The sequence below is a fragment of the Platalea leucorodia genome (assembly GCF_965183815.1).
Source record: "Platalea leucorodia genome assembly, chromosome: 4".
NCBI lineage: Eukaryota > Metazoa > Chordata > Aves > Pelecaniformes > Threskiornithidae > Platalea > Platalea leucorodia.
The window spans coordinates 93,352,862-93,368,496 of NC_138826.1; the positions used below are offsets into that span (position 1 = coordinate 93,352,862).

Here is a 15,635-nt window from a genome sequence, read left to right on the forward strand (position 1 = left end):
AGGCAGCGTCTGAGGAGCTGGCCAGGAAGATGTCCATCAGCAGGTGAAGCAGGCAGCACGAAATGGTGCCCTGGAGAAGTTTGTGAGGAAGATCCAGGTTTTGGAGATCCTTGGGCCTGTGCTTCCCTGGGCTGCCAGCAGGCAGGCTCACTCCCTGGGGTGATGGTATCGAGGATACAGACAGCCCGTACTAAAGCGTTAGCGTGGTAATGGCTTTTGAAAACAGTGATTAGGCAAAATGACTTTTTTTTCTCCCTTTTTGACAAAAAATAGGGTACGGGTGTTATAGCTTTCCTAGCTGCTTTGCTTCCCCGTAGCAGCAGTTCATCCTTAGAAAAATCCAAAAAATAAACATTCAGTAGTTCTGACCACAGAAAAAATTGTCAGTTGACAGAAAAAGGACAAAAAATTCCAAATTTTTACTTAACACAGCCTTCTTCCCCTCTTCCCCACCACCTCTCCCACCAACAATGGAAATTACTGGCTCCAATTTGAACATCTTATGAAAATCACGCAGGCTGTGGCAACAAACACATCCTGAGGTTTGCATCGCTGCCTGTGTGAGGCCGGCATGGCTGAATCAGCTTTCCAGGGGACGGGGCCGCAGCCAGCCCCTGTGTGCACTCTTGAAGGAAGCGCAGGCCCAGCCTTGCTCCCCTTGCTGCTTCCTTGGGGCAGATTGGTGGCAGCCTGCACGATGAGCTCCCAACCTCCTCCAGTGTATCCAGGAGCCCTTGGAAGGGTCCTGACAGGCACAGGAGTCAGAGCATGATTTAATTCAGTTATATGTTGGGAGAGTTAAGTCCAGGGCTGGTCACTGTGCTGCTGTGGTGTTTTTTTTCTGGCTGAGGAGCCAGATTCTCCATGCAGCTCCACCTTGGTCCTCTCCTCTCACCTGCAGAGTAAGGGGAAAACAGGAGTTTTTCAGAACAGAGGACTGGGACTTGACCAAAAAAAAAAAAAAAAGCAAACCCTAAAACCCAAGAAAACGCTGGCCTACCATCCTCCAGAGTGAAATAACATTAATGACTTCCTTAAATGTTCTTCATGTCATAGTCTGCTTTGGTCCTCTAACTTAGAACTAGCAAAATGAGGCAGGTAATGATTAATGTAAGGCTTTTGCTTGCAAATCTATCAGCTCCCCATGCAATCGCTCTCACCAGCTTGCAGAATATAGGAGAGCAGTTTCAACTTTTAAAGACATTTTGATATCACACAGCACTGACACACATTAATTGAGGTGTTTTCCCCTCACTCAACACAAATCAGTCAGTGAAATAATATCTGAGACATCAGTCCTATGTGAAAAATGTAATTACGTGCCTCTATTTTTACCCTCACATGAGAACACCCCTGTGCCAGCAGCCCCTCTCTGGGAAGCCCTTGTGCCCGCTCCAGCAGCACTGGTTATTACCCCAGCATCTCTAAAGACCTCTCAAAGTGCACGTGGCTGGCAGAGCACCCAAGCACTGACAGTGCCGAGGAAGAGTAAAGGACAAGGTGAAAGGACAAGCCAGGCACTACCTTTTCCTGCTACAGAGGGCCTTTCACCCCAGTCGCTTCACAGCTGGGCTTTTTAATCCGAGGTTTCAACAAACGGAGTCTGAGCAAATGATCCTTTGCTCTCAAAGCAAGGCACTAAGCTTTGTGTCAGCTGTCAAGGGAGGACTTGGACCAGGGACACCCAGTCTTGTCTAAGCTGGAGAAAAGGGAGGACTATGACGGACCACAACCACATCACCTGGCACATCAGGATATATTGCACCAGTCGGCCATCGTGGGAGAGCAAATTCCCCACTAAATCTGCACCTGTTCATAATATCCTTCCATACAAGCCACGGCAGGGGCAAAATGCAGGAGTCTCAGCCTCCAAAAGCCCCTACCCCAGGCTGGGACACACACTGCTTGAGTGACAGGAGGCAACGCAGCTCATGGTTTCTCATAGGTGCTCCCTGCAAAGCATTTTCTCAGGGTCTCTCGTTATGAAACAAGCTGGCGGTAACCATGTCTGACTTCCCTGAATCTGCCCGGTCAGCTGGCCCCGCTCCTCCTTGCGCAAGACGCTGGATGTCAGAGGCAGCCATGGCCTCACGGACCAGTTCGGAGCATGAATTACATTTGCAGGGCGATGGCAAAAAGGGAGTTATGGGAAAAGCAAATTGGCACGAGTATAAACACACCACTGAGAGAAAGAGCTTCCCCAGGGTCACAGATACACATTGCAATGGTTTGGGACATGTAATTTCCTTGCAACATAATATTTAATGGTATCACATTAACATTCCTGTGCTGTAGTAAAATGTGCTATTATAGCATGTTTTGACATGAGCTCTAGGTTTTGGCCAAGAGCCGGTTTTCACTGTTAGTGCCATGGTGTGGCTGCTTGCAGTAACTACATTTCATCTATTTCTTGCTCAGAAAGAGGAATTCAAACCCTTTTGTTCCAAAACAAAAAGCCTCTGAAATGCAGGCTGCAGCCTGGGACCCAGGAAATCCACGTTCCCGATGGTACCAGGGAGCTGAACTTTTTCCCTCCCTACCCCTACTGTGCATGAGGTTAAAGAGTTAACATCTGAGCTAGCGGAGGTGGCAGCAGCAGATGAAGGAGGGGGCCCAGGGTGGTGCCAGACCTAGGAAATCTTTCTGATGAACTACACAGCTGTTGTGTTGATGCTGATTTTTCTTTTGTTGTTTTTCCTGCCAGCTGAAAATATTTCTTAAGACAGTCATTTATGTAAAAACAAAAGAAATGAGAGTGCTAAGCGAAATCACCAAGGCAAGTGCTGCAGATGAATCTGCTTGTAGAGTCATCCAGCTTCACAGGGCAGACCCGAGGGTCTTGGGGGGGTTCTGGATGCTCTTGAAGAAGAGCAGTAGCAGCAAGAGTGGCTCATCTCTTGAGCACATGGTGGCAGAGGGATCAACTGGGGCAGGGAGTGCAGGCACATCCTCCCCTTCGCTCTCCTTGGCTTTAGGGCTCTTTCCCTGTTCCTTGTCAGCCATCGTTACAATCTCACTCCTTTAGCTCAAACTGTGCGATGCAGAGAGCTGCCAGCCCCATCTCAGCCAACTGTTCTAACAAAGGCAGGCCATGGCTGGAAGTGCTTTCCTTCAGGTTTGCAAGACTTTGCTCTCCTTCAGGTATTCCTCATAAGGCACCACTCTGAAATCCAGTAAGAACGGTGAAAGCACAACCAAGTTCTGCTCTACCATCACGTTCCTGCCGCGCTCCCCCTTGCACCCAGCCCCCGAAGCCTGGCAAACCCTGGGGAACTCGGTCCACAGCAGCTGCTGGAGGAAGGAAACCCTGGGCCACTGCAAGGAAGGGGAGACGGAGACACAGGAGCACGGGTCCCCTCTGCCCGCACATGGCTCATCTGTGATCGGAAATTTGCCGTAACACTGTCCACGCAGAACATGGGGCAGAAGTAGAAGAGCTTGCTCCCATCTGGGCAGTGTCCAAGTTGAGGCAAGGACAGATGTCACTGACCTTTACAGTATTCCAAGAACTAAAATCCCTCAGCTCCCTTCTGCTCACTGGAGAAATAGCTCAAAACCTGTTCTCTTCCCAGTCTCCCCCCAGGGGGAAAAAAGCATCAATCTCTATGCAAGTGTATTTGTTCTGCGTGTTCCTTATTTTATATTTTACGAACCGATGCCAACTTTCAGTCATTGAATCCAGACACCCATGTTAACAATGGATGATTACATTTTCCATCCCAATGTTTTCCCACAAGCACAAGCATTAATTCAAAGTACTCTCTCTGCAAGTAACAGTGTTGTAACGTATAGTAAGATGAAATATTTAACTGGCGCAGATGAAACTGCTTTGCGGGAACCAACAGAGCCACACCAGTTTACACCACCAGAGGCCTTGGTCCACAGCTGTTCCTGGGCAGCCAGGATGCTGTGTTTGGGCCAATAGGATTTATGACCATTTTAAATAGAAGCAACTTTATCATGCACGTCGGTAAACTGCTGTGCTATTGGACTGCAGGCAGCTGAGTACTTTTCCACTCTTTTTAGCTATTGCTATCAGAAATCATGGGTTAGTCGATAACCGCATTCCTCCGAGATGAGTTTGCCAGCGCACTGAAGGAGATCTGTTCACACTGGGAGGCATTGTTTCCCAGGCTATTCCAAACAATACAGAAAACACTGTGTTCTCATTTGAGTACTATGAAGAAAGAGCTCAGTGGATGGGCTTTTAAAGAACTAGCATATGCAATTCTATAAACTATATTATTTAAATAAAGAAAAACTCTCTATGTCATGCAGAACTAAATCATGATTCACTCATGGACTGCATCCAGCATCAGAAATATGGATGAGCTTTGGCTGGGCTTTCTAAGCAACAGAAAGAAACACTTCATTCCCAGCAGAAGAAAAAGAAAAAAGGAAAAAAAAAAAAAAAGAAGAAGCAGAGATTACACTAGCATTTGAGGCCACTTCATTCTTGTTAGCAAAACGTAATGACAAATTCATGGAAATTGAGCAGGATCAAGACATTTGGGACAAGACCTTGCCCTGAGTTAACTGTTGCCTCCGAGAGCTTGCCTCTGAGTCAACGCAGAGCAAGGAGATGTTAATCCATCCATACTGCACTGGTTCGGTTCTGCCAACCAGGTCAGAGGTAGCATTTCAGACACTAACTTAGTATTGATGCTTTAAATAGCAGCAGAGTGTATATGCCCCTACATAGTGCTTGCTGTGAGGAGCAACACAAATGCACATTGGTTTTGAGGTGGTCCTGCAAACCAGCAATGCCCTGGTGGAAAGCAAAATGGGCAGGCTCACCTGTTTGTCATTCCAAGCCAGACAGTAAGAAGTGGGTAGACGACTCCTTGCCCAAATTAGAAATGAATGGGCTACATTTACGTGCTTTTTGCCCTCAATTATACCATTGCTCCTAAAAGGGACTTCAGTCTTTGGATCTCTCTCCTACCATTCAGGGTCAATCAGAGCACTGAGTACTTGGTTTTGCATCACTTGTTCTCGCCTCCCCACTTACCTACTGAATCTAACAGATCTCTTTTAGCTTTAAAGGCAGCTGGATCAGGCCAGAAAACAAAGACCAGTAATTTTCCCAGTAAGAGTTCAGCACAGTCCAACAATGAAACAAGCTTTTAATGAGGCAAAGTAGAAAGAACATGTGAAACAAAGATAATCATTTTCCATAACGGAAGCTTGAACTATTTCACCTACATGACTTAAATCCTTCAGAAACAGGTGGACTTAAAATCACAGCTACTTTTCTGTCCTCTCATCCCCTTCCCTTACCCGCTTCTTACATGCGAGCAGCCCCAGAGAAGTCCATAGGAGGTGAACAGACAGATTGTCTTCACTGGACTGCAGTGGGCTTCGCTGCCTGGCGTAACTTGGCTTATCATGTTCCTGTTACTCTTGTGGGAATCTGGATCTGAAAGAGCAATTCCAAACTGAGATTTCTGCGTCACAGTTGCTGCCAAGGAAAGTCTCCAGGCTGGATCACAGCCAAACTTAATGCCGCAGCTTTAAAGGGGCAATTTCAGTTCAGGGTTTTTTGCTTTGTATTGTTTTTAAATCTAGTGTATTTTGCATTGCACAACTCTATGAACCCACATTCATGCCACACTAAGAGGACGAAGGAGAGGAAAGCAGTGGAGAAGAAAAAGAAATCCAGTAGGTCTGTTTTAGCAGAGCTAAAAGGCCCCTGAGCATTCCTCCTTGTATGTTTTTTGCAACAGAACCAGGTCTGAGAACAGACTGTAGCATTAATATCAACCAGCATGATAGCTGCTGGGGCCCAAATCAGAAGCGGACACGGGCAGGAACAAATACTGACTGGCAGTTACAGCACTGTCATTTTTCTTTCCAGACTCACAGTGCTGCTCCACAGCTCAGGTAGGCAAAATGGTCCCATGCTGTGTCATTCACAAGTGACAAGAGAAGCAGTGAGGGAGAGCGTATGTCTTAAGATAGAAAACCTGACATATAGCCCTTATCCAGAGTAAGGAGCATCAGAAGTTTTCAAACAGAGGTTATTGCTCTAAACCCACCAAAAAGAGTTCAATGGGCCTTTGGTTGGGCCCTATGCCAGGAATAAGCAGAAATACTCAATAAATTCCTAAAACATGTCAGTCTAGGTTTTATGTAAAGTGTTGTGAGTATTCTTTAAGAAAAAACACAGAAGAGCAGAAGAACAAGAAATATTCTGCCTGAAAAAAAGGATTTACATTTTTCTGTGAGGCTCATTCAAGGTGGAAAGACTAGAAACATGTTGGAAAAAGTCCAGAGAGATACTAGATTGATCAAAGGGTTCAGCTAGGATAAGAAGCTAAAGGATCTGAGTTATTACTGCTTGCAGAAGAAATGGCTGCTGGGGAGGAGATAGAAGAGGCAACAAAAAAAATACCCAAAAACACCATTCTTAAATTGTGAGCCTGAAAGGGACCCAGTGCATCGCTTACAATCCATTCACATTACACTCCTGGGCAAAAATATCACTCCCAATGAAATACAGCACCACCTCTCCTCAAAGCCAGCTCAGGGTCCTCCCAGCGCCGCTGGAGCTGCCATCAAGCAGTTGCTGGCAGCAAAGCTGGTGCTTACAGCCCCAGCCACTCGCCCCAGTGCGCCACACAGAGTCCCTGGCTCCCGTTACACAGGATGGGTTTTGGGAGATGAGCTCTCACAAATCTGGCCACAACACCAGGAGATGTTTCCCTTCAGCCCTCTGCTCCACCCTGCTGCTGCAGGCGGTTGCCCAGGAGCAGAGCAGATCATGTGCTGCAGCCATGCCAGCCCAAAACACGGCGTCCTGACCCCAGTTGCAAAGGAGCTGATGTGTGCCTGAGGGAGAAGCATACTTTAACCCGTTTTAGCTGCTTGTCAAGCAAACATGAGTCAGATCTCTAACATACCAACAGATACTAAATGGCAGCCAGAGCCTGCTAGAGACTGGGACTTCTGCTTCTCATCAGAGTTGAACCAAGTAGAGCTGAGCGGTTGCCAAAAGTGAAAGTCCCTGTCCTACCTCTTAAACTGGCTCAGTTACTCATACAGCTTGCAAATATGGGAGAGCTAAACCCTAAGAAAATTGAAATCACTTAGGTTTTGTTGTTGTGGTTCTGCTAGTTTTCTGAGCATTCAGCTCCCTGAAGATGTCCAAATGAGGGAAGCAGCAGGAACATGCAGCCAGGAGAAAAGCCACCCTCTCAATGCAGTCTCATCATCAGTTTTCTGTTGGTTGGTTACCTAACGCAGCAAAAAGAAGGGTTACCAACATAGCTGGCCACATAAGCACTAATGCCAGTAAAGGGAAGACTGGGAAAATTACAGGTGGGAGCAGGGAACAGAACCACAGTCTTTGGGGAAAAATAGCACTTACACCAGACCGTGAGGCTGCAGCCACATAGCGATCCCTAAGGTGACCTCAGTCAGTAGCTTGGGAGGTGAGGAAATCCAAGCATCTCCAGAAAGGGAAAAAAACAAAACAAAAAACATGTTTACTCCTGCTTACACTGGGGAACTATTCCCTACAATACTTCCTTTAGGAACCCAGGAGCGGCCAGCACTGACAACAGTGCAGCTCTTCACGTGTCAGCGGCCACTGAAATGGCAGAGGCGAACCAAGGCGAGGAAGCGCAGGCTGAGCTGGGAGCCCTGCGGCCGAGCTTGAGGCGACAGCCGTGCCCGTGTTCTGCGCAGGGGCCCAGGGAGCACAAACCCACCAGGCACTCACGCGGTGTTGTGTGAGGCGCACGAGCTCTGCAGCACGCAAGAGCAGGGTAAAATCACTGCAGCTCATTTTCACACAATCTCACAATAGCCTTGGCAGATCAATACTGCGGTAGATAAAAAGCTTGGAAATTTTTCATATTGAAGGTCATAGCAAAAGCTAATCTGAATCAACATCTTTAGGTGATAAGGAACTCTGTTCAGAGGATTGAAGTCTCTTCATTTCCTCTTTGCACCACTGACAGATTCAGCTGGTACTTCGCAGTTGTACAGGTGGCTTGACAGTGACGAAGTGTTCATCCCAAGCTGACATACAGTTGGAATAAGAAAAATATACTGGCAACCACTGCACAATCTAGACTTATTTATAATGCAAACAAAGATCCTGTTTTTCTTCTTAATCTATACTAAAACTGTAGCTGAGACTAAGGAAGTCTAGCAACTAACGAATCTAAACCACAGGGGAGGGAAAAGGACTTTAAACAGAATTAATATTTTGAAGTCCGAATGATATGATATCTCTCAAACATAAACAACTACTTTTTTTTTTTTTTTTTAAATTCTCCTTTGATTTATGTCCAGCCAAACATATTAGGCCCAAGTTTTGGGCCTGGAGAGCTTACAGGAGTCTGAACCAAGAAGCTAGAGCACCTCACCAATAGAGGAGCAGCTGAATCGCCCAGGCAGGTCTTGACAGCACCAGCCAAAGAGAGGGAGGGGGCAGGACATCCTTTATTAGCAACCTTGGAGGATGCTAACCTCGTTAACCATCAGCATTGTACCGACTGAACTGCAAATGCGCATTCCCTGCACACCCACGCGGGCTCTCAGAACTCACACACATCTGGGAGCTGGATTGCCATGAAACGCAGGCTGGCCAGGTATGGCAGCGGGAGAGAAACCTTCCACCTAAGCGCTGCCACCCTCCAACAGACGTGGCTTCCTCTCCGAAGTTAAAAAGCAGTCTTTAAGTTCTCATAACTTATCAGGAAAAAGACCTCTTACGGGCAAGATAGGTGTTAATTTTAGCTAGAAAGCTTCACCTTAATCTTGGCTGATGCAAACGGGGCCACTGGCACCTGCAGGGAATTTCTGCCCGGGAAGAAGGGAAAAGGTTGTTTTCATGAAGTAATTCCCACATCCCAGACTGATCTTGTCAGTAACTCGTTGAATGGCTCTAGGGAGTCAGCTAGATTTCAGAAACAATTTTTTTAAAGTGTAAATGTTTGTTATTAAAAAAGAAGAGTTAAATATTTTCAACCACCTGTAATGGTTTGGTAACTCTCCAGGAACTTCCCCCTCATTCCTAGATTGAAAATAAAAAACAGACCCAAAAGATAGCTTTTGCTGCAGTAGAGTATGTTGAGCGCTTACTTTCCTAGCCCACATTAACCCCAGCCCAGGAGGGTGTTTTCTGATGCTCCCTTATATAAGTCAAGAAAGTCTCATGCATAGAGAAAAAGAAAGGGACTCTGGGCTCCCCAAACTATTGCACGATTTGCTGTTTGAATAGTAGAAAGTACCTTTAGAGAGACTGGCACAAGGAAAAAATATGTTTCTTACTGAGTTCAATGCAATCTTTTTGTACTAAATTAAAGTCCTCTCACTCACCAACTTTCAACTTGACTGAAAGCACACTTTGGTTTTCTGTTTCTCCGTGCATTTTGCATCGCCATACCTCTGGTTACTCATACTGCATCCATTCTTGCATGCTAGTAGGTTTGGGGTGATTTTTTTTTTTTTTTTTTAATGATAGTTTGATATGCTGCATCGTATGGGGCTAGAACTGCTGAGCCAGCCTTGGTACCTCCAGAGAAAACCGAAATGCAAAGGACTTACCAAGCCCCTGTTTTGGTGTTTTCTGCTTTGCAAATAACCACAGCCCATGAACACAGACTGGACCTTGGCAGCTATACGTTCATTATTAACAAATTACCAGCTTCATAATTCCCCCGTTTCTTTTGTTCTGTGTGCGCAGACACACACACACGCATGCGTGCCTGGCGACTTGGTCTTTTTTCATCTTGACAAATCCTTCCTCCTGCTCACCCCAGTTTTCAACAGCACAACGGGGGGTCAACCAGGAAAGCTTCGCAAGCCCTATCAAACAGGTTTGTTTAAATTGTTTCCAGTTCAGGGCAGATCCGTGTGAGGAAATACACCCAGCCGTGGCAAACAACATCTTTTTTCTGCAAGACCTCTAGGCCGCTATTGTCAAGTGAAAATGTGCCCAAAATCTGGGCATTTACAACCATGCGTGCACCAGTCCGGGGGCTCCAGAGAGCATGGCTGCTTTCTGGAAAGATCTCTGTGTAAGGACAGGCTCTTTCCCCAAGCCACCGAAGTGGCAGCCGCTCCCCCGCCTCGCAGAAGCGGCACCGAGCGCCCCGATACGGGAGCGAGACCAGGCCGGGCTCCTCCTGGCCACCCAGCGCCACGCCGCTCGGGGACGCTGGCCCCGCTTTTCCTGCCGCTTGCCGGGCTGGCGCTGCTTCAGAGGCCGCCCGTGGCCATTGTGTGGCCCAGACAGGGCCCCGGCGAGACTCCCCCTGCAAGGCCATCTGAGGGAAAGGATTGTTTTATTTATGAGATGGGAGGAAAAAATAAAGCTCCCGTGTTGTTTTTCAGTCGGGATGAAGAGCAGGAAGAGAGTTCTCTTATTTTTGGTAGCTAAAGCCTGTTCTCCGCACACTGCTATCAAAGGGAGAAAAGGAAGCGTGGAGGCTGGGCGCCAGTCGCACCCGAGTTTCGGGCAGGGCCTTCTCCCGGAGGTGGGCGACCCTCATCCGACACCGCCCAGTGAAATGCGGCGGCCGGAGCCGGGGCTCCCACGTCCCGCAGCCTGCCGTAACCCCGGGGCCGTCGGGCGAAGGCGGCACGGCAGCGGGGGAGGCCCCGCGTCCTCCATCTTGTGAATCTGCCCTTCCTTTCTGTGGCGTCTCGTGCAATTCAATGAGGCGCTTTGTTTCAGGGGAAAAACGAAATGTTTGCTTGACCCAAAATGAACTTCAAGGTTTTAAATTCACCAATAAGCCATGACAAAAAATGGTTTTTTGAGTTAACGCCTCCAATTTATTTTCACATTTATGTGTTGACAGCCAAACAAAAAATAAGTATTCACACAATGAAGTTCTGTCTTCCACTTGTTTTTCACATGAATGAGATTACATATTTCTAGTTACTGGTCCCAGGAAACTTTTCCAGATTTTATTTTAAAATTAAATAGAAATGCTTGGGAGAAGAGAAGAGTTAAGATTATACTAAGCATGGATAAGTTTTACTTAGCAACTCTGTCCCTTGGAAAAGGCTTAATACTATTTATTTTATTTATCTATCATCTGCTACATTTAGCTGGACAGATTCCATATTCCATTACAGTTCAGAAGTGATATATTTCATCCTGTAATAATAATTCCCAGTTAATTATTACAATCAAACACGTTTCTTTAAAGCCAAGCATATACCAAAAATCATGATGCAGAGCCCATTTCCTTAAGAATCAATGTCATTTTATTCCAAATCTCCGTAAGAAAAAATACCATTTTAAAATGCAAACTTGTAGACACAATGGAAAATGAATTCCATTCAGATGATGCAATTAACCCCCAGTATAAATAATCTGTGGTGTATATTGTAATATGATAATGTGAAAGTCCAAAAGAACTCATTCCCAGACCACATCAGAAAATCTACTGAGTCAACAACTGCAGCAGACAATAACAGCACGAGTTAAAGGAGCAGAGCTTTAAAGCAGGTTAGTTCAAACTGTACAGCATTTAAAATGTCACTGACAAGATTAAATATGACCATTCACACTCAGGCGCTACGTGAATTCACTCAGAAAAGATTTGGTGCGTAAGATCTGCGTGTGAAGTGACAACTAGTTCAACTTGCTAAGTTAAATTACCGCACGTGTAAGACTGTTCCTGCCTCTGTTTTGCATTATCATCACCAGTTTTTAAATCATTTAAAAGGAAAATTATTTGCTTAATCCATTTGCTTAAAATTTGTCTAAATTACATTAAGCAAACACATCTGAAGCTCACTTTCTTGCCTGAAGATTCTCTGTGCACATAGGATGTGGCTATAGAACAGATGTAGGGAACTGAAATGAGAAAAGGTCACTGTTATAGCAATAAACATGTTGTTTCAACTGTTCTCTCAGATCAAAAAAGCCAGCATTTCAGTGGGATATGAGTGACTTAACTATATATGTAGAAACAGTGCAAGAACCATATGGTAATAATTACTAGAAGTGCATAGTTCACTTTTTCTTGACAAGAGCCACATGGCTTTTTTTAATCTATTGTATCACATATATGATGTAACAGTATATCAATGCAAATCAAACAAACGCAAAGCAGCTTTCCAGCTGAGGCTCCAGACACACAGAAGTCGGGCAGCTCCAACTTCTGGGTCCCATTCCCAGCGCAGCCCTCGACACTCACATTTTCTCTTTCTAGCCGCAATGTTAAAAATGCATGGTTTAAATCACCAGAGAGAGAGGAGAGAAACCACCACCACATTTATCATGAATTCCAACACCACAGCAAAAGTGAACACAGGAAAAAAGGATCTCCCTCCAGAAGCCGCCCAGAGTGATCACCTCGGGAAGGAGTTACTTATCGCTCCTTAGTGAATGCAGGGGCACCCCTTTTCCACAGCGACACCTTTACCACGCAGCTTGGTTTAATATCAGCCTGCCACTTGACCCACAGCTTAAGGCTACAGCAGGGAAACAAAATGAAATTCAGCAGAAGTCCCAGCTACTAAGCAAAGGTATATGGCACTACATGGAAAAAGCAGCCAAGATGAAATGGCTGTAGGTCAGTCCTGCTAATAATTTCCCAGGTGCCATGCACTTAAAATTCAGTATGGTAATGCTTTAGAAACACTTTACTTCAACATTCTTGATTTCTTTTTGAGACATGCAATATCTAAAGGCTGTAAGAAAAGCGTCACGGCCCCATGACACAACACATTCATCTGGTGTGAGTTCATGATGCTGGATCGAAACCACTCCAGAGAGGATTCTGATGTGCCACAAGTCAGGCTGGACCTCTGAGAAGGGCACTCAGGGGATGATCCAAAACTTTGTACCGCAGCATCCCAAAGGGGAACACGGTGCCTGGGATTTCCCAGTAAGGATTATCCTTTGCCCAAGGCCAGCGGCGGGTGCAAGGCCCAGCTCCACTCCTACCTGCTCCCGCGACGATCCCAGCATCAGGCAATCAAATAAAAATGCCTGCTTTGCAGACCATTTGCTACTTCTGGCATACTCTGGTTTTGTTTTTCCTTTCGGGATCTTATTTTCTGGGCATACAGCTGAATGCTGGGCCCTTGGCCAGCCCAACCACTCCCTGCCCTGCTCTCACCCTGCAACCCAGAACACCAGGTTTGTCCCGCCTTGACCACTTTGACTACCAGGAGGCTTTGCACTATCCCTTGCAGCAGGAACCTGCCACTCCAGGCACCATCCCTGGCCCTGCCACCTCCGCGCCATCAGCTCCCTCTCTGCATCCGCCGCATGCTGCTGTACATCGTCCTCTGTGAAGAGCAAAGCCTGCCTGCAGTGCTGGGCAACTTGGTATAACTACACGGCCACCGATAAGGGTGTGATTAGGTGCAGATCAGGCCCTTCTTGCACTGCTCAGGACGAAAGCGAAAAGGCACTGGGCGAGATGTCTACTCTGAGACAGTTGGGAATCCCTTCAAGAGGCTGTTGCACTGGGTGACAGCTGGCTCTGTAAGGAAGGGAACTAACAAAAATCACCCCCATAGTGCAGTACTGCTCATATCCCATGGTATACAGGGCACGAAGCAGCTGCCTTGATGCCATGCAAGCCAGGACACTTTGTGGCTTGCACCAACCAGGGATGGTTGTCACATTAGCTTGCTGTCTTGGCAGTGGCCATTCAAAATGCAATTGTAGACTATACCTGCCTGACTCAAGCCTGTACCACCTGTACCACCAGTTCTATTGCATTGCACAAAGCCAATTTTAATAATCCCAATAAATCCTAATTAATAGGGGAAGCTGTGGCACTATCATAACAAGTAAAAGGCCTTCTTCACATTTGAGGTTTGGATTTCACAGAATTCACATCTCTTAGTTTCGTAACTATACATGAAGGTCAAACCAGCAAAGGGATTAAGTTAATCCAGCTTCTACTTCAGCGAACACAAAAAAGGCTCCCATCATTGTCCAATCAAATCACTTGATTTTATAAATCACATAGAAGTAAGATGAACATTTATAAATCCAGAAAAATTAATCAGGTCTTTCTCATTCTGTTAAGTCTACAAAGTTTAGATGTGGCAGGAAAGTGAGCTAATTTAAAGTTATCGTTTAGGTCAGCATAGCTATTTACAGTGTTCAATTACATGATCATATCATTTTGCACAGCCTTCTTTATATTGGCAAGCTATAAAAGAGCTTCTTCGAATGGAACCATTGTTCTGCTGCACACTCTAAGAATAGCAGAGACTATATATAAGGACTCAGCTCCAGGGCTGTGCAGAGGACCTGCCTTGATAAATTCAGAAGTTTCCTATTGCATCAAAGTTCCTTCCTCCTTTCTCTTCCCAGTCTCTCTTGCCCAAATATACCAGACTGTATTTGGGCCAAGCAGCCCCCCCTGCTCCCACACAGATTAGGTACTGATCTTCTGTCTTTTCTTTCCTAGGACAGACGACAACTGCATTTTATTATTTCCAAATTTGAAAGGCTACTCTTTTTTTTTTAACCATATTTAGCCTAGCCTGTCACACAATAACAGAACTAGGTGTTATTTGAAGGTCAGTATTTTCACTTGCTTGCTAAGAGATGCTGACAGAAAGCTTCCCCGGGGCCCCTACCCAGCTCTGGACCTCTCCTCTGTTTCTCACCAGGTGATGGTTTATCCATAACAGAGCAGTGGCACTTCAGTCCCAAGCCTACCACTGTAAAACCATTGCGAAGTCTACTAGAAAACTCAATTTAGGGTATTTTGTACTTTCTCACAGAAGTAAGAATATCATGGTCGATAGTATGAAGGTCTTTAAAGCAGCTACAAAGTTTTGTTTCACTTTTAACTGGTGAGAGAAGAAAAAAAAGAACAGCTTCTTATTTTCTGGCTGGTTAAAGAAACTGTAAGAACATCAGTGTTGGTGGTGTTTGATAATATGGAGGGTGGGTAACAAAAAATACAACATGAACTGGTAGAAAAAAATCCTAGGTTTAAACCTAGAATTTGAGCAATTTTAAACAACCAAGAGTCCTCCACTGACATATTTATGATCAAACAAAAGGTAGGGGTTTGCCACCAAGTTGAACTTCTCAGAAAAATTACATAGATGCAGTGTAATGACAGTTTATGGTCCCTTTTGTCTATTTTAACAAGCTGCCAACACCATTTTGAATATGCACACTTGTGCCTTCTCTCCACCTCCCTATTGGGCTAATACTGCAGGGAGCAGTAGGACGGAGGTAACGAGACAGATCCTCCCAGCTCAATACAATTCCACCAAAATGGGATAATCCTAAACAACAGGATGGTTCCCACGGAGGGAAAATAATTTTTTTCAGGGGCATGATCCCCCTGGACCAAATCACGTGGCAGGATTCCCCGAAGGAGGGGCAAGAGGGGAAGCAAGGAGATAACAGAGGAAGCAAAAAGTTATGAAAGGAGCAGCAACTCCTTTTTTCTCCTGTCAGAGATTTTCAATATCCTCCCAAATCAGGGGCTCAGTGAAGGAAAAGGGAAAATTGTAGCTTATCCAGCTCAGACAGACTCCCAGGGAGTCCCAAGGGCGTGCAGACCTCCAGAGACACGAGATGCTTTAGCAAGTCTGCTTTGCGCTCTGCCTGCAAAGGCCTGTGCTTAAACACTGAGCAAAGCAACTGTGGGATAAAAACCACCCGTGCAAAGCTTTTG

The 15,635-nt window shown here is 45.8% G+C and overlaps 1 long non-coding RNA gene across 2 annotated transcripts in view; it reads right to left on the bottom strand.

Moving 5' to 3' along the window:
- Positions 1-408: 408 nt before the first annotated feature.
- Positions 409-15,635, bottom strand: part of LOC309589132 — a 69,742-nt gene continuing 54,515 nt past the window's right edge. For both annotated transcript variants that reach the window (XR_014227866.1, XR_014227867.1), the window contains exon 5: positions 409-895. This is a non-coding gene — a long non-coding RNA (uncharacterized lncRNA). The remainder of the gene's footprint in view (positions 896-15,635) is intronic.